At 44.1% G+C, this 20,438-nt stretch overlaps 1 pseudogene; it reads left to right on the forward strand.

Moving 5' to 3' along the window:
* LOC137888158 (retinoic acid receptor alpha-B-like) overlaps positions 1-5,020 on the forward strand; it is a 236,078-nt pseudogene extending 231,058 nt beyond the window's left edge.
* The last annotated feature ends 15,418 nt before the right edge of the window (positions 5,021-20,438 follow it).

Genomic DNA, 20,438 nt, shown 5'->3' on the forward strand with positions numbered 1-20,438 from the left:
TCTGTGTTTATTAAAACATGCCATATATGCCAGCTGACAGACGAACCTAACCAGACAATAAAAGCTGTGCCAATTGATTGTGTGGGTCCTTTACCTTACCTTCTGACTGTCATGTAGTGAGAGCACTTTCCAAGTTCATTTCCGTAGTCGGCATTTCGAAAGTCATTCAGTTCGACCAAGACTCAAACTTTTCTTCCCACGTGTTTTCCTCTGGCCTCAGCTCACCATGCTCAGAGTCAGGGTGCGTTGGAACGCTTCCAAACATTTATGGCTCTCCTGCGCGCTTACTGCATGGGGTTGGGTAAAGACTGGGAAGAGCGTTTTACCTGGTTACGTGTGTGTGTGTGTGTGTGTGTGTGTGTGTGTGTGTGTGTGTGTGTGTGTGTGTGTGTCCTCCCAGCTCCCTCCTGACTGCGATTCATTCACCTCACCTGCCCAGTCTACCCAGCTGCCTTCCATCAACTCATCTACTCAACAGTTTATCTATTCCGGTTTTACATTCACTCTTCGCCAGGTCGTTGTTGCAACCTCTGTGGTATCGCACTTGTTCTCAGCTGCTCAGTATAATTAGTATTCTGAGTTTATCCAACTGTTTTCTTTTTAATTGAACTTACCTTGTCTTCCTGTGCACGCAGTTTGGATCGTCCCCTCCGGATCCCCACTCTCGCCCTCTCATCCTCGGTCCCGCGCTGCTCCACTACAATTTTCCCTTTTGTCCTCCCGGAATAAAACCCTTTCACTCCCTTACTCGCTGGTCTGAGTCCGCATTTGGGTCCGCCACCTCACCCCATGACATAATGCTTGCAGCTAGAGAGACAACACAAGACAGCACAAGGTATAGCCCAAATTAACTTATGTTTGCGCACACCGTAAATCAGAGGTCCCTTAGCTGCATTGGCTGTTAACTGGAAAGAATCTGAACTTGCTAAAATTCGACAAAATTCTTTACACAACTGGAGAATGTCGTGGAAAAAAATATCCTGTACCCGCTTTGCGTGAGTCTTTTGCTGCTGAATTAAAGAATACCAAAGACCAGAGGTTCCCTTCTGTATATTTATTTTCTGCGCAGAAAAGGTTCAATCATCACATCAGAATGCGTACAGTCTCAGTGAGGAAGAACCTCGAAAAAAATGAACACGCTTTCTTTATGCAGAATGAGCAAAGGTGGGGGCCGATGGCCAACGTTACAGACATCTCGGTCTCAGACTTTTGGTCTCAGACTGATGGAACAACAAGCAAAACAAACGGCCAGCAACCAAAACAAGCAGCTCAAAGGCCTTGGTGCTGGGATATTCTCATACAACATTCTCAAAACACAGTTATCTATGTGAACAGGCAAGAGAGAATACTTTTTTCCCACAACAAAGACACAGTGGTGCAGTTCAACAAAGTTCAGAGCAGAAGTACTTATGCATGCATACAATATACTAATATACTCAATAGAAATATATACTTAGTAGAAACATATACTAATATACTCAATAGAAATATATATTAAGTAAAAACATATATATATATATATATATATATATATATATATATATATATATATATATATATATATATATATATATATATATACTACGTAAAAAATACCATTACAAGAAGTGGCACTGGAAAGTCTGGCCACAGCTCGGGTCAAGATGAAACACTTGTATGACAGTCACGTTGGTGGTTGCCTTCCTCCCAATTGTTGGTTCACCTTTTCAGGCAAAGTTTACAGGTCCACACACGGTGTTAAAACAAATCTCGGAGCAGAATTACGTAATTTCAACGCTTCAGCACAGGAAGCCAACTCAGCCTTTTCATGTAAACATACTCAAATCATATTATGTGCAAACCTCTGAGCCACCCTCTTTCTGTACACAGCCAGAAATTGGTCACAATCATGCAGCGTATGTAGTTATTCCACTGCTGGTTGAGTCTGTTGAACCTGTTCGGATGTGAGGAAGATTCATGATGTACTCCAGATAAAGTTCTGTTATTGGGCCGTTGGAAGAACTCTGAAACTTCCATCAATATAGATGTTGGCCTGAGTCGCGCCATGCAAAGCTGGTTCAGTTGATTTGAGTTTCCAGTGTTTGTTTGGTGATGTGCCTAGTTGCACCCACTTAATTGTGCTCGATATTGACATTGGAGATGCTAAGCCAATCAAGCAAAGGTTCTATTGTGTAGATTAACGCTTGGACGCAGAGTTAAATTAAATGCTTGAAACGGGTATTGCAGAGCCTTGATCTTTCATTTGGTCCTCACCTTGCTTGCTTGTTCTTGTTCTTGTTCACCTTGCTTGCTTGTTCCAAAGGCTGATAACACGCCACGGTTTTGCTCTGACCTTCGTGAAGTGAATGATGTCACTAAGCCTGATTCCTTCCCACTTCCCAGGATCGATGACCGTATAGATCCGGTGGGCTCTGCAAAGTTTGTCAGCAAATTTGATCCTCTAAAAGGATATTGTCAGGTTTTGTGTCCCAGCGAGCACGTGAGATAGACACTTTTATACCACCAACTGGCCTCTACTCACCGTGATGCCTTTTGGGCTTCGGAATGCGCTAGCTGGGTTCCAACGCCTTAAGAACAGTGTTATTGGTGACTAGCAAGGGTGTTCAGTTTACTTGGATGATGTAGTGGTTTACTCCGACACATGGGAAACCCACTTGGAGCGTATCTGGGAAATGATCACCCATTTGGCAGGGCAAGGCTCATGGTAAACCTTGCAAAGGGTGAGTTTGCGAGGGCAAGCGTGACCTACTTCGGCCAGGTGGTCAGGCAAGGCAAAGTGCGCCCATTCAGTGCAAAAGTTCAGGCCATAGAGCAGTATCCAGTTGCAACAATGAATACAAAGTGTTGATACGTTTTCTTGGCCTTGTTGGCTTACTTACATACTTATATGTATTTGTTTTTTCCACTGTGTTTATTCAGCAGTGTCGTGGCAGTTATGAGGATACTGTGAGTGAGACATTAAGCAACAGTCAAATGTCTGATCCTCCAGTAAAACACACAAATCATTTATTATCAATAGAAATATTTAAATTAGTCTAAAACAACAACAATGTATTAATACACCAAACAATGTAGAACGTTGTCCAAATGATGACAATGAATGTTTCAATTCTTACACTCAAGCATCAGTGGTTAATGACATTACAGAGGGAATGGTATGATAAAATAGCCAAGTATACCAAGTATATATATTTATTGATATTCATACATATCAACAAATACTTTTCCTCCATGTCTTCGTGTGTCGGCACAGCTCTACGTGAGGAGGAGGAGGCCCGAGAAACCCTGCATGTTCCCCAAGATACTGATGAAGATTACTGACCTCAGGAGCATCAGTGTGAAGGGTGAGACACACACACACACACACACACACACACACACACACACACACACACACACACACACACACACACACACACACACACACACAAATTACTTGGGCGGAGCTACTAGCACGGGTAACGTGTTAAGACAGTCCGCTGCCTAAGGTGTGACATTTCCAGTAACAACAACTTTTAGGTAGCAAACAAACAGCGACCTTTCAGCCAAGAGGCCGCTGTTCATTTCCCGTGTGAAACGAGAAATCAACATTGATTTATTTGTCACGTAACTTGCGCAATGTAGTAACACCACTTCCGTCGTAAACCAAACAGCAATCTTTTCCTAAACCTGACTAAGTATTTCACAATCTTTTCCTAAACCTAAATAAGTATTTCACGATCTTTTCTTAAACCTAAATAAGTATTTTAAGATCTTTTCTGAAACCTAACTAAGTAGTTTTGTTGCCTAAACCTAACTGAGTTTCCTGTGAAGACAGAAGTTTATTTTGAAAAGACAGTACACATAAATGAGCGGACATTGACACATGTTGCCAGACTTTCTTAGGAAAACTCATGGGAAACGAGGAGTAGCTTTTCGTCAGACATCGTATAAACCGTTGTATGAGGAAACGTTGCACCAGACCAAGTTCCCCATATGACTGGTTCTCTCATCCTGAACTTTTCTCCCACAGGAGCGGAGCGAGTGATCACACTGAAAATGGAAATACCCGGCTCCATGCCTCCTCTCGTCCAGGAAATGCTGGAGAACTCTGAGGGACTGGAGGGAGGGAAAGGAGGAGGAGGAGGAAAAGGTTGCGGAGGAAGCAAAGAAGAGAATGAAACAGAGCCCGAAAGCCGTCATCCCAGTCCATCGCCCGAATCGGTTCCCACCCCGCACCGGAGCTTCGCGCCCCTCTTCCCCCTCCCCTTCCCCCTCCACCTGAAGCTTGGCGTGAGGTTGAATGAAAGCTGTTAAACTCTGCTGAGAGGACCGGATTTCTTTTCAGACACCATGGTTTTATACATTAAATGCAGAACAAAAGACAGCATTTCGAAGCTTCGGTAGAGTTTCCCTCCCGACTCCGGAGAAACTTTGGTTCGCTGGACACGGTGCTGTAGTTTTTTGTTTATGTTTTGTGTTTGAACTTTCATTTAAAATAAAGTCCTTGGCTGGATTAAACCTGCTGTGCGAGTGTGTGTTTGGGTCCACCTACTACACCACATAACAGAACGAACTGACCAAGTATGGACCCAGCCGCCGCAGCAGAATCTCCTCCGGCGGATCATCTGCAGAGGGCGATTGCCAAACAAAGGCGTTCTCCTTGGCCAACACCATCATGTGCTACAGGACTTACTAGCCTCCCAGCGTTCGATCGGGTCCCAGGTGACGGAGATAGGAAGCCTGATGCAGGACCTCACGCTGCGCCGCTCTCCTCCCCCGGAACAGGTCCCCGAGGACTCATCCAGCACCTGCGAGTCTTTTGTTTTTGTTCCCTCTCCTCTACCCTATGATGGAGCGTCCAGGGAATGTAAAGGTTTCATGCTCCTGTGTGGATTTGTTTTTAGACAGCACATATGCTTCGCACAATGCGAGGGTAGCCTACACGGTGAGGTTGCTGCGCGGCAAGGCTCTGGTCTGGGCTGAGGCTTGGCTCAACAGACGCAGCACCGACCAGGTTTCCTACGAGTACTTTTTATAGGAGTTCAAGAAAGTATTCGACCACCCGGTCTACACTAGGGACACTGAACAGCGTCTTCTCAGTCTTCGCCAGGGTTCCACCAGCGCAGCAGAGTACGCAGTGGATTTCCAGATTCTGGCCACGGAGTCCGGTTGGGACGAGGAGGCGCTCAAAGGAATATATCGGAACAGCCTTTTGGAGGGTTTGAAGGATGAACTCGCGGTTCGAGATGAGCCAGAGTCACTTGAGGAACTTCTCTCTCTCTCGATCAATATGGATAACCGTATCCGGGAACGCCGTCAGGAGAAGAACCACAGGTTCCACAATCCTTTGCATCAGTTTGTTTCCGCCTCCAGCCTTCGGTTGTCGAGCCCGTCCCGACGGTACAGCTCTGCGCACTCCCACTCTCCTGCCCCAGCACCTCCCCCTTTGGAGCTGGAGGAGCCGATGCAGCTCGGGCGGACTCATCTCTCTCCGGAGGAGAGAGGGCGACGCATCCGCTCAGGAAGCTGTCTTTACTGTGGTGAGTCGGGACACCGCGTGGCTGCTTGCTCTGTTCGGCCAAAAGAGGGAGCTCGCCGGTAAGAGTGGTGGTGCTGGTGAGCGATTCAAGGAGATTTCCCCATCCCAAGTCTCGATCTCTGTTTCCTGCCACGCTGTGTTTATCATCCGGGCCTGTGCACCTGTCTGCACTGATTCGGGGGCGAAACAGAACTTTTTGGACACTGCTTTTATTGAGAGACAGGGGATCCCTTTGGAGGCGTTGGAGCGCGCTCTGCTGGTGAGTGCACTGGATGGCAGTTCACTGGCCAAGATAACTCACCAAACTCCGCCAATTTCCCTGCACGTGTCCGGTAATCACAGTCAGAAGACCCGGTTCTATGCATTTCCATCCCCCCAAGCACCCCTGGTCCTGGGACTTCCCTGGCTCAGAGATCATAATCCAGAGATCGATTGGGCTGGGGGTAGAATCACCAGCTGGAGTGTCGCTTGTCACTCCCGCTGCCTCAGATCTGCGGTTTCCCGTCAAACACTTACCCCCAGGAGACCTGACACCGGTCCTAGCCTCTCCGCTGTGCCCCGGGAATATATGGATTTAGGAGAGGCATTCAGCAAGGAGCGGGCCCTTTCACTTCCTCCTCATCGCCCTTACAACTGTTCTATTGACTTGCTTCCGTGTGCTCCACTTCCCACCAGTTGGCTATATAATCTCTCCCGGCCAGAATGTGAATCAATGGAGAAATATATAACTGACTCAGTCGCCGCAAGAATCATACGTCCTTCATCTTCACCTCTGGGGGCGGGGTTTTTCTTCGTCTCCAAGAAGGATAAGAGCCTCCGTCCCTGCATCGATTACAGAGGTTTGAATCAAATTACTATTAAGAATAGTACGGGACCGGTATCTCCCGTTACCTCTTATCATCTCTGTTTTTGAATCCTTAGCTGGGGCCAAGATCTTCACTAAACTGGACCTCCGCAACGCGTATCATCTGGTCCGGATTCGCGAGGGGGACGAATGGAAGACGGCCTTTAACACACCTTTGGGACACTTTGAGTACCTGGTGATGCCGTTTGGATTGATCAATGCCCCTGCCGTTTTCCAGGCCCTGGTAAACGACCTTCTCCGCGACTTCCTCAACCGTTTCGTGTTTGTTTACATTGACGACATCCTTATCTACTCCCCGAATCCCCAGGAACACACTCTCCATGTCCGCCAGGTTCTGTAACGTCTGTTGGAGAATCAGCTCTTCATTAAGGCTGAGAAGTGCGAGTTCCACGTCACCTCTTTTCAGTTCTTGGATGTCTTCATTGAGGAGGGCCAGGTGAGAAAGGACCCCAAGAAGGTCAAAGCAGTAACGGAATGGCCGGTCCCCGCCTCACGAAGAAAGCTCCAGCAGTTTCTGGGGTTCGCTAATTTCTACCGACGGTTCATCCGGGACTACAGCCAGACAGCAGAACTGCTGACACGACTCACCTCCTCCAAGGTGCTTTTTTTCATGGACTCCATACAAGGCTTTTTGTGCTCTCAAGGAGCGGTTTGCCTCGGCTACTATCCTGGTCCACCCAGACAAGACCCGCCAGTTTGTCGTCGAGGTGGACGCCTCGGACACCGGAGTTGGAGCTGTACTTTCCCAGCGGTCAGCTTCCGACTCCAAGCTCCACCCATGTGCTTTCTTCTCCCGTAGACTTTCTCCGGCGCAGAGAAACTACGACGTAGGCAACCGAGAACTGTTGCCGTCAAGTTAGCCTTGGAGGAGTGGAGGCACTGGTTGGAGGGATCGGTCCTCCCTTTTGTCATGTGGACCGACCACAGGAATCTGGAATATATTCATACGGCTAGATGCCTCAATTCCCGCCAGGCCCGCTGGGCCTTGTTCTTTGCCCATTTCAATTTTACCACTACTTATTACTATCAGCCGGGGCACAAAAACACCAAGCCGGATGCCAGTCTCTCCTCAGGATTCCACCCACAAACTAATGGCCAAACGGAGAGGCTGAACCAGGAGCTCAAGGCCATCCTCAGGTGCGTGACTGCCACCTCCCATGGGTCGAGTACGCCCACAATTCCCACACGTCTACTGCCACCGGACTATCCTCATTTGAGGCATCCTTGGGATATCAGCCTCCCCTGTTCCCTAGCCAGGAGATCGAGGTTGCGGTCCCCTCAGGCCAAAGTAATGGCCGTTGTTGTAGGCGTGTGTGGAGAGAGACTCGGGCCGTGCTGCTTCGCATGGCGGAGCAGAATAACAGAGTGGCGGATCGACGTCGTGTTCCAGCTCCTGTTTACCGTACCGGACAACCGGTTTGGCTCTCGACCAGGGACATCCCCCTACACACCGAGTCTAGGAAGCTCTCCCCCAGATATATCGGCCCCTTCCCCATCGTCTCCATCATCAACCCGGTCACGGTAAAACTGCAGTTACCTCGCTCCATGAGAATTCACCCGGTGTTTCATGTCTCCCTCCTTAAACCTGTAATCTCCAGCCCCCTAAACCCTCCTCCAGAACCCCCTCCACCCCCCCGACTCATCGAGGGGGGCCCAGTCCACATGGTCAATCGCCTCCTGGATGTCCGCCGACGAGGTAGGGGGTTTCAATACCTAGTTGACTGGGAGGGCTATGGACCGGATGAGCGGTGTTGGGTGCCGCGATCCGGATCCGGCGCTTGTACGTGACTTCCACCGACAGAACCCTGTCGCATGTACACGCTGTGTTTTTGGTTTGCCGTGGTCCACATGGTCGTAGTCTGCTCACACAGTGCCATTGTCTCGCCACAACTTCCATCACTCCACCACTCTCGTTGGGTACTAATTTCTGTTTTCAGTGTTGTCCTCTTTGATGTACGGTGCAGTAAAAACTCATTGGAAAGTATGAAAAACACAGGGAGTTCAATAAAAAAGTGGGTTTTCTTCTTCTGTCGCGAAGAAAGGAAAAACTGTGTTCACTGTGAAATACCATGTCATTTTTTTCGTATGGATTTTTAAAGTTTCATACTCGAGCAGCAGAAATGAGCAATCCTTTGGATATGGTTTGCAAACATTTGCCTGTTTACACATCAAGCACACAGAAAGCAACATAAGCATTCACTTGAGGTGGTTTTCCTAATCTGATCTAATGAATATACTAATCACGCTCCTTTGTACCTACTCCTTAGGAAAATATCTGACTCTACATACTGTGAAGAATTTAAGTTTAGAAGTATGTTTAGGATGATTAAAAACACACCTTGAGGAATGTATTAAATATTACAATGTATTAAAATGTCACAGGATATTGATTTGTGGAATGTATTATATGTTTACAGTATATTTACTTGAAGGAGATAGTATATGTGTATCATGTGTTTACCTATTGGATGTATTAACTAAATGTATAGTGATGAGCTGTGAGGGAGAGACAGGGATTTTGAGAGAGGCTTGACAGATACTACCGTGATGAGTTTTCGAGAGGCCGACTACAGAAATGCTAAAAGGTGTGAACACAGCGGGGGAAGGACAAGCAGAGATGTTGAGGAACACAGCCCTATGCAACGAGGGGTGGACCAGGCCAAGGAGGTCAACTGAGAGTGGACACTGTCCGAAGCCAGGAGGGAACAGTTGGATTTCAGCCAATCACAGAGTTGATAATGGACTTTTACAGTTTCAGGAGGAAACTGTAGAGTATAAGACATTGTTGCCGAGGATTTCTCTGGAGTTATCGACGCTGCCATTTTACAGTAAACCAGGGGACTGGCCTGTTGGGTGGAGCGTGATTTAGCTCTGATCCGCGCAACATATTCTATCAATAGTGTACTTCAGTTTGTAATTGTTTAGCTTCTGTTAGTTATTAAATACTTTTGATTGTAAATCGGAACCAGCTGGTTATTTGATACGACTCTGTTGACGAAAAGTACAGAGAGTGTGAGCTGTGGCCTTCCATAGCGAGAGAGGTAGAATCCTAACAATACTGACCTCTTTCACCAGCTAGTTGCTAATATTAGCGGTCTGCCGTTTTTTGCTGGACAGGTAGTGTACAGACAGACTACAAAAAATCTTCTTGTTCAACGAAAACTGCATTGTAAATTACGTCTCGAGGGAAACTTATATTGTTGCGGATTCCAATATTTTTTTCCGACGTATCACAAATACATTTCTATTAAAAGTCTCAAAATGTTTAAAAGCCAGGCGCTTTTTCAAAACCTAATAATTTGACTGACATGAGTTTTTTGAGAAGAAATGAACTCTATCTCCAGGCCATCTGGAACCCAGCTAATGCATTCCGGAGCCCAAAAGGCATCACAGTGAGTAGAGGCCAGTTGGTGGTATAAAAGTGTCTGTCTCACGTGCTCGCTGGGACACAAAACCTGACAATATCCTTTTAGAGGATCAAATTTGCTGACCAACTTTGCAGAGCCCACCGGATCTATACGGTCATCGATCCTGGGAAGTGGGAAGGAATCAAGCTTAGTGACATCATTCACTTCACAAAGGTCAGAGCAAAACCCTGGCGTGTTATCAGCCTTTGGAACAAGCAAGCAAGGTGAACAAGAACAAGAACAAGCAAGCAAGGTGAGGACCAAATGAAAGATCAAGGCTCTGCAATACCTGTTTCCAGCATTTAATTTAACTCTGCGTCCAAGTGTTAATCTACACAATAGAACCTTTGCTTGATTGGCTTAGCATCTCCAACGTCAATATCGAGCACAATTAAGTGGATGCAACTAGGCACATCACCAAACAAACACTGGAAACTCAAATCAACTGAACCAGCTTTGCATGGCGCGACTCAGGCCAACATCTATATTGATGAAAGTTTCAGAGTTCTTCTAACGGCCCAATAACAGAACTTCATCTGGAGTACATCATGAATCTTCCTCACATCCGAACAGGTTCAACAGACTCAACCAATAGCGGAATAACTACATAAGCTGCTTGATTGTGACAAATTTCTGGCTGTGTACAGAAAGAGGGTGGCTCAGAGGTGTGCGCATAATATGGTTAGAGTATGTTTACATGAAAAGGCTGAGTTGGCTTCCTGCGCTGAAGCGTTGAAATTACGTAATTCTGCTCCGAGATTTGTTTTAACACCGTGTGTGGACCTGTAAACTTTGCCTGAAAAGGTGAACCAACAATAGAGAGGAAGGCAACCACCAACGTGACTGTCATACAAGTGTTTCATCTTGACCTGAGCTGTGGCCAGACTTTCAGGTGCCAGTTCTCCAGTTCTGTAAAGAATTTTGTAAAAAACTGTAACTGTACTCAATCAAGTTTTTAGCAAGTTCAGATTCTTTCCAGTTAACAGCCAATGCAGCTAAGGGACCTCTGATTTACGGTGTGCGCAAACATAAGTTAATTTGGGCTATACCTTGTGCTGTCTTGTGTTGTCTCTCTAGCTGCAAGCATTATGTCATGGGGTGAGGTGGCGGACCCAAATGCGGACTCAGACCAGCGAGTAAGGGAGTGAAAGGGTTTTATTCCGGGAGGACAAAAGGGAAAATTGTAGTGGAGCAGCGCGGGACCGAGGATGAGAGGGCGAGAGTGGGGAACCGGGCAAAACAAGGCAGGGCAGGCAGACTGGGGATCCAGAGGGGATGATCCAAACTGCGTGCACAGGAAGACAAGGTAAGTTCAATTAAAAAGAAAACAGTTGGATAAACTCAGAATACTAATTATACTGAGCGGCTGAGAACAAGTGCGATACCACAGAGGTTTCAACAACGACCTGGCGAAGAGTGAATGTAAAACCGGAATAGATAAACTGTTGAGTAGATAAGTTGATGGAAGGCAGCTGGGTAGACTGGGCAGGTGAGGTGAATGAATCGCAATCAGGAGGGAGCTGGGAGGACACACACACACACACACACACACACACACACACACACACACACACACACACGTAACCAGGGAAAACCCTCTTCCCAGTCTTTACCCAACCCCATGCAGTAAGCGCGCAGGAGAGCCATAAATGTTTGGAAGCGTTCCAACGCACCCTGACTCTGAGCATGGTGAGCTGAGGCCAGAGGAAAACACGTGGGAAGAAAAGTTTGAGTCTTGGTCGAACTGAATGACTTTCGAAATGCCGACTACGGAAATGAACTTGGAAAGTGCTCTCACTACATGACAGTCAGAAGGTAAGGTAAAGGACCCACACAATCAATTGGCACAGCTTTTATTGTCTGGTTAGGCTCGTCTGTCAGCTGGCATATATGGCATGTTTTAATAAACACAGAGACAACTTTCTTCATACGAGGCCTAAAGAAATGTCTTCAAATCCAGTCATACGTTTTCCTCAGACTCATCATGAGTTACTTTAAACATTTACTGACAGAGTGTAACAGGCAAAACTATTTGGAAAACAGGATCCCCTCACCAACAGCGAATCCTGAAAAAATAACCACAAGCACTGTCCAGCACCTCAATGTCAGCTCCAACCTGCTGAAACAGCTCCTTCAGAGAAGGATAAGCCTGGTGCTCTGCAACCAGATCACTGCGAGATATTGACACAGGAAAATTAGACAGAAGCAGGGAGAATTTCCCCAGCAACATTTTCCTTATTTGACAGGTTTTTGAAATTGTCATTGCACAAGTTATTGCGCAGTGAATCACGTTCATTTTTGTGTGGTTCTGATCTCACCAGCGGCACAGGCATGCCCACAGGTGGAGGGTACATCCGCCCAAACACATGTGCCAACCAAATTGTTACTCTGGATGACAGAAATCCCCTATATCGGTAATCACTTTGTGAGATAGAACCAACAGTTTAAATCAATTTAATTCCATTCCACAAATGGGAGCAAAGATTCCTGTTTCATACTCCCTGGCTAAGGGCAGGACTTCAGCCTGAATGAAAGAGTGTTCCTTCAAAATTGTCAGCGGCACCTTCACCCCACTTCCTACCATGGACACGACACCTTTATGGATAAATGGCAGGTAGGGATCCAAACAAACAGGACCAGTGTCTTTTACATGCAAGTCATGGTTAAAACCGTCAGGAGTGATGACTTTAGGGAACGAACGTTCGAGAGTTCAGTCTTAATCTTAAACAGTGAGAGCAATAAACAGGAACAACACTTGCAGTTCATTTGTATTCTCCTTTATTAATTAAACCTTTTTAATACATTGTAAGGCAAATACAAAATAATATTTGAGAAATCAGTGTAACAATTACCAGATACTTTAATCCCATTTTTTAACCTCAAGTTATAATTAAAAGTCTTCATACAAATGTGAAAAGGAAAGGGTGTGTTTGGTTGCAGTAAGTGCCCATGAGATGACAAATGAAACAGTAACCACACCAGTGTGTTGATTCTGTTCAGGAAAAATAAATGAGTGTGCCAATGCAGAGATGTTGCCAGAGTTGACTTATTCTTTGCTGTGTGGTGTAATGGAGTGAGACCTCTGCTCGCAGGAGGCCGCGGACCTCTCGCTCTTTCGTTGTTGTTTGAGCAACGAAGTCACGCTAAGAAAAATCAGCTGGATCCGGCTTACAATGAAAAAGTATTTATAATTCACAAATGCTAAAAAGACAATTACAAACTGAATTACACTGTCGGCAGTAAGGAATCGCGAAACCGAGTTCAAAGACTCTCCCCCCCTACCGGCCCACAAACGCCAGTTTACAGTAAAGAGGATCGCCAAGAACTGAACAACATCTCTCCTAACAATGTTTTTATACCCAAAAGTCAGTAGTTTACTTTCAAAAGTCCATTATCAGCTTTGTGATTGGCTGGAGTCTGATTGTCTCCTCCTGTCCTCGGACAATGCTCTCCATTGGTCTAAGTGATCCGCATAATGTCTGAACAGTGTCCTCTGGTCCGACCTGTCCTCCTCCTCATAAAACTGCGTTTACCCGACCCCCGTGTTTTCTTAGGGCTGTCTTCATCTACATCTCTGTTTGATCAATACGTCTCCTTCCCCCACTGTTAACACCCCACATTCCTGAAGTCAGCTCACCAAACTCATCACATTATCATACAGTTGTTTTCAGATCTGAAAAGCCTGTCTCAAAGGTCTCTCTCTTTCCCTCAAAACATTCAGTAACTGTATTTTATAGTTTGATACATAGAATGATTATACTTTTATGATTTAACACTTTTCCAAACAAACATGTTATAACATTATATCCACCACTAGGAGTGATTATTAAACACATTAACATTGCTTTTTAACTTTAAATTCTTCACAATTCCCCCCTAACTCACTGTTTACAGTGAGTTTACCAAATCCCTGGAAAAGCAATCCCTCTTCGTAAAAAGCTTGCATGGGTATCTCAACCGCCGAAGCCTTTATTTCACTTAATAGTCCGAGGGTACTTTTCCCTAACTAAACAGTCATATCCAACAATATTTCAAGTCCATCCTCATCATCTACACGTAACAGCTTGCCCTGTATGTTTGTCTCACTAAGCGTAATACCACTTAACCTCTGTAGGAGTCCACGGATGCAAGGGATGCAACAGCATCCACAGAGGATCAGGACTGAGTTCTCTGCTAGCTCTTGGCTGAGTGCTGTCAATCCAGCCAGAGCTTTGGTCACCGATCCATCAGAGGCTGTGTTGTTTAGAATGAAAGTACTACAGGCAGGTCTATTTCTGGTAAATCACATCTAATGTCATTCTATTTTGCCAGGTTATTAATCTAGTATTATCTAACTGTTCATGGAGTCCTGCTATGACATCACAAATGAAGTTTACAAAACGCTGGAGAAATGAGATTCTGATCTAGCATAAAAGGTAAAATGTTCTAAAACATGTATACTATACTAATGGTATTTGAATTCTGTTCTTCTATTTGGTGATACATCAATATTTTATTAACCTGTTGAAAAAATTAATTATAACCTGAATGGTACAGTTACCAAAGTGAAAGTATGAGATTTAATCTTAAAAGTTATAGGACTAGGATTTTGAAAACTGTTGTGGTCTTTTATGACGTTCCTAAATACTAATACATAATGTGGATAACATATATACTAAAAGTGGATCTATCTCTACAACCAAATTACACATTACCTATCCCCCCTTTACCACACTCTCTCCGCTGTAAGCTAATTTAACATAAGTATGGAAAAGATCATATGGCAATTATCTAAGTTCATTCATACTTAATTTCTTTAAACTGTACCAGATGTGGTACAACACTTTCTCTCTGCAGGGATAGTCACTGTCTGCAATAATCGAACACTTTATGTGAAGAATATTTCTGTAGGCACACCTAATAATTTTATTGAGCTGAAAAGAGTAATCTAAAAATCGCCTGCTTAGTTGCCGCCTCAGCTGCAGCATTTCCTATAGAAACGGGATCAAAAGCGTCAGTATGAGCATCATATTTCATACCATATCACATACAGTTTCAGGGAGGAGTCTGGCTTCCAGCAAGTCAGCCACGAGACGGTGGTGAGAAATGGGTTTGTCGGATGATGTCAGAAAGGCTCTGTGTTTTCACAGGGCATCAAAGTCGTGCTATACGTCTAAGTATAGCAAGAAACTGTGTACATGTTAACTGTTTTATTGGCGGCGAGCTTACAAACGTAGGTAAGAGCCACAAATTCTGCAGCTTTGAGCAGAAAATGTGAATGGCTACTTATCGCTGCCCAAAACCCAACCAACCTTTCTCTCATGTCTGGCGAGCCGGATGCCCACCTCTCCACAAACAGTTGAAAATCAGCATTCAATAGGAGTGTCTGTGAGGTCCGATCTCAGTGTGACCTGTTCAAAAGAAACGACACATTACGCAGCTTCATCTGCAGGAGATGGAAAAAGAGAATGTTAGGGTCATAGTGATACATTGTTTCATTAGTAATGTTAGTACATATAGTAGAGGAAACAGGTCTCTGTTTCCCCCATGTTTCTGAGTCATAGCTAATGTCATTCAACCGTCTCTTAGGTCATGGTGTTGTGGACGGTGTGTCAAGTTCAGGTAGTCAAAGTGTCAAAGTCGACAGTAGAGTAGTCAGTTCCAGTCAGTCCGGGTCAGATTGTCCTGAGCATAAAGATATTTACCATGATCATGGAAGAGAGGAATACCTCTCTTTCTGAGTAATTTGGATCCATTGTCTATGATGTGACGTCATTGCTATAGAGCTCATAAATTGTTTCCTAATTGTGGTTTAGGCACATTTTGAAATGTCTATATTATTTTGGGAGAGAGGGTTTTACCCTCTGCTGTGATCACATGTCCCAGATGTGAAACTTTATCGAGAGCACCTTACAATTTGGACGGATAGTTTTATTTCCGTTGTCAGCCAAAAATCTAAATAATATAACTATAGCTCTAAATTATTCTAATTTTCCTAATTGAAATTCTTCTGAATCTCTTCAGTACTGACTTTGTTGGCCAGCATCGTCCCATAGTCCTAGTGACAGAATGAGCATCTATTGATTTTGAGGGGAGATGCAGATGGTCCTGATGGACCTGCCTCTGGGTACTGCTGATATTTGGGTGGGGATGGAACGCAACACAATGGCGCACTGGACTGCATTCATTAGCTGCTACGTGGGCAGTTTCTTGCCCAATGTCCTCTCTGCCTGCAATTGTAGCAGTCATCTTCACCTCTGGGTCTTCCATACCCCCCTTTCTGGCATCCTCTTTATGTCTTCTCTCATCCTTCACTTCCGAATGCTTTCTGTCTCCGTGTCTCTCTCGTCTTTCTTTGTCGTTCCTCTTGTCTTCATACTCATCTTTGTGTCTCTCTCTCTCTCTCTCTCTCTACCTACGTCTCTCTCTCTCTCTACGTGCTTTTCCATCCGATCTCGTTCTCCACTTTCCTCGTTTCTCCTTCTCTCTCTCTCTCTTTCCTTGTCCTTCTCCTTTACATGCTTGTCCTCTCTATCTCGCCTCTTGTAATCGTCAACATACCTCTTCCCATCTACCAACTTGTCGCTTTCCCTTCTCTTCAAATCTTTCTTCATTCTTTTCCATTCCTTTCCACATGGACTGTTCCATGTCTATTCTTTCTCTTTAGCTTTCTACTTCTCTGTACTTTTTGCTCTGACTGTATAAAAAATCTAAATAATGAAAATTTATAAAACAATGGAAATTTCGAAATGTCTAATGAAAATCAATCTATAGTGAATATTAACAATTCTGTAACTAAAATTCCCCTCTTTTTTCTTTTTAATCAAAAATCAAAACCAAACGAAATCGAAATCCAAATGTAAAACCAAAAATCTAAATTAAAATCAAAACTAAATCCAAGATTAGAATCCGAAAATTTCAAACACTGAATCAAATCACAATAATCTATGTCAATCAAAATCTAAATTAAAATGCTGGATTCATTTTAATGTAACAATTGAAGAAGCTAAATCAAAACCATCAATGGAAGTTAAATATGAAATTACAATTAAATTTAACACCTGCTGAATTAAAATTGAATTACAATTAAATGTATCAATGGTAGTTAAGATGTCAAATCAGAACTAATTTTAGCAACTAAGCCAAAGTGTCAAATTTAAGTTTATAGGATTAAAATAATAAAGTTGCAAGATAATTGAAATTCAAAAATAAGAAATCACTCTATTGTAATTTACTGGATGACGTACTTCCTTCCAACTATTTTGCAACTTCAATGCAATTACTATTCCGGGGCTATAGGGGGCAAACTTTTGTAGTTCTATATTCTATTTTTGTAGTTTTATTTCAATTCTGCTTCCGGGACAGCAGGGGGCGAACTTTTGTAGTTCTACCTGAATTTCTGTAGTTTTTTGTTTTTTTCAAAGACCCTGTGCTCACAGCACGTGTCTCGTGGCTAAAACAAAAGGCTAAGCTAATTACTAGCCTGAGCCAGTAGTTAACACACAACTAAAAGCCAAACTAGCCGGGAACATGTGCTGCAAGCTATCTCGATGCTAACACAAAGACCTTACCGGCCACAAACATGTGCCTGAAGCCCACTCACAGAACAAAGGGCTCAGCCACCTTTCTCTCAGTACTCCACACACACTCTTTATTTCACTAGACCGGGACTTGGCTTTTCACCAACGTACCAGTTATTTCTCATAATCTCCTCTTTTATCTAAATATATAAGGTTAGACACCAGAGCCTGCAGCCTCCAGTACAACCAATTCATCCACGTCTTACTCAATCACCATGTATTCTACTCTATATTATCTAAGCTACTCAGTAGCCTTATTTATAATACTATACTCTCTCTTACCACGTGATGTAAACAACACAGCGACACTCTCAGAGAATACAACACCAGCAAACCACACTTCAGCAATCAGTATTCTCTCCCATCACGGGTGGAGAATAGCCTGACTCGTTAGCGTGACTTCGCTCTGAAAAGAAAACACGATACTAAACTACAAATCCCCAATGTACTTTCCCCTGTTCCACCCCGGAATTCAGTCCCCTTAGACTCAAGTCAAAACCAGCGAACTACCACCCGAGAATCTCCCCCCCCCTTTTTGCGGGCAGAGTTACGGCGAATCCTCGTTGGCTTAGCTTCGCTAGTCTCAGCCAATATTTCGTCTGTTACTAATTCGTTCCCACCCAGTACATAAGCCCCCGCATTGTTAAACACAGAACGCCAGTATAGGACTACTCAGAGATCGTCACCTGTTGAGCGTAATCTATCCGCAATTCACTGTTAATCGTTTAATCAATCGGTGCTTTTAGCCCTGATAGCTTTACTCGGTGATAGCTCCGTTCTCTTGACGGACGTCCCGGTATATTTTCTCTCGTCCAGCTCGGTGTCTGGACGGTATTTACAAACATGCATCACACTCAAATTTGTAATCAGTTTGTAAGTGTGTTTCCGCACTCAATACGGTCTCATCACTTTAGATTTCAAGTTATTATACTTCACCGGCCTCCTGCAGCTTCTCCTCTTATCCGGCCGTCAGAAGCGCCGACCCCCGATACCTTCGCTAAGTCTCTCTATCTAACTTAACAAATTCATTAAAAAATTCTGCCTTCCTCTTTGTCCATTGGGCCCTGAAGGTATCGCCGGTCAACGCCTCGTCCAGTCCGTGTCCTGAGGTCCACTGAGAAATGCCCAAACAGGGACGCCAAATTGTAATGGAGTGAGACCTCTGCTCGCAGGAGGCCGCGGACCTCTTTCGTTGTTGTTTGAGCAACGAAGTCACGTTAAGAAAAATCAGCTGGATCCGGCTTACAATGAAAAAGTATTTATAATTCACAAATGCTAAAAAGACAATTACAAACTGAATTACACTGTCGGCAGTAAGGAATCGCGAAACCGAGTTCAAAGACTCTCCCCCCCTACCGGCCTACAAACGCCAGTTTACAGTAAAGAGGATCGCCAAGAACTGAACAACATCTCTCCTAACAATGTTTTTATACCCAAAAGTCAGTAGTTTACTTTCAAAAGTCCATTATCAGCTTTGTGATTGGCTGGAGTCTGATTGTCTCCTCCTGTCCTCGGACAATGCTCTCCATTGGTCTAAGTGATCCACATAATGTCTGAACAGTGTCCTCTGGTCCGACCTGTCCTCCTCCTCATAAAACTGCGTTTACCCGACCCCCGTGTTTTCTTAGGGCTGTCTTCATCTACATCTCTGTTTGATCAATACGTCTCCTTCCCCCACTGTTAACACCCCACATTCCTGAAGTCAGCTCACCAAACTCATCACATTATCATACAGTTGTTTTCAGATCTGAAAAGCCTGTCTCAAAGGTCTCTCTCTTTCCCTCAAAACATTCAGTAACTGTATTTTATAGTTTGATACATAGAATGATTATACTTTTATGATTTAACACTTTTCCAAACAAACATGTTATAACATTATATCCACCACTAGGAGTGATTATTAAACCAGATACACCCGAGGGTCCCCCATTTGGAAGCAGAGTACATCAAAACTTAGAGAGTTTTGTGTTAAAAGTAACTGGCAGAGAACCCACGAAGAACGAATATAGTGATGTTATAGTTCTGCAGAAACCTCAGCGTCCTGGGAACAACATGAACTAGGTCACTTCTACATGAGACAAACACATCTCCCATCAGCCAAGCAAACAAATAACAAAATATCATAAATCATACTCGATATGACTGGGATAGACCGGAGAAAACGGCTGCTACACTCCGTTAGCAACGTGCTACCTACGAACATGCAGCATGAAAAAGCACGAGCGCCTGACGGAGATTACGGACATAGTTTCCATTTCTCTCCCCGGTAAACCATCGCAGAGATATTCAGCTTCGAACACAAAAAGTCACACAGCTTTCATCGAATATTGTACTTACTTTTGGTCGAATCTCAGCGAAAAAATGGAATATCTCCGTACTTCCAACGCATGTTTGTCCAGCTGCTGGTGCTCCGTGTGAATCCGTTCGATTCGTGTCTCTCCGACACTCCTCGGATTCTTGGGAGGGTTGGAAGATCAGCAAATCAGATTTCAGAGCTGGACCTTTTTGAGCTTTATTGGCTAATAGTGCTGTCAATCATCTAGCTTTCAATTCCAGGCAATTCTATTGGCTCCTACGGTTCGAAGGATGTCTCAATGGTGAAAATCGGAGAAGGGGGGGCTGAGATACAGCCCTGAACAGAGAGTCTGAAGCAGGATTTGACCTTAAACTAAATAACTAAAAAGGGCATAGAAAGAGCTTAAAACACTCAAAAAAGGTCCAATCTTCGGTCTATTGATTCAATGAACATCATGAGTGATACATAGAAGTGATATAGAGTGTTTTTGAATTTTAAAAATACTTTTTTATTCAAATATTGGAGTATTTGATCAGTTTTCTAATTTGAAATGCTCTATATTTCATAAATGTTTCACTGTATCTATGTATAGCTGTGTATATAGAGCCTATATCAGTTGTTCTAAGAGCCCAGCATATTAAAAGTCTTGGATACCCATACTTTCCAAAAAACAATACCCTAAAAGTGCTGTTTTTCAAGATCGAGCTTTTGAGTTTTCCAAGTTCTGCTGTGTTCCATCCTTATCTTATGTGAACCAGTAACATGTATTCTGATAGTTCCATGATTTTTC

Source organism: Cebidichthys violaceus, unplaced genomic scaffold (assembly GCF_023349555.1).
Source record: "Cebidichthys violaceus isolate CVI_PGR_0920_01 unplaced genomic scaffold, fCebVio1.0.p SCAF_52, whole genome shotgun sequence".
Lineage (NCBI taxonomy): Eukaryota > Metazoa > Chordata > Actinopteri > Perciformes > Stichaeidae > Cebidichthys > Cebidichthys violaceus.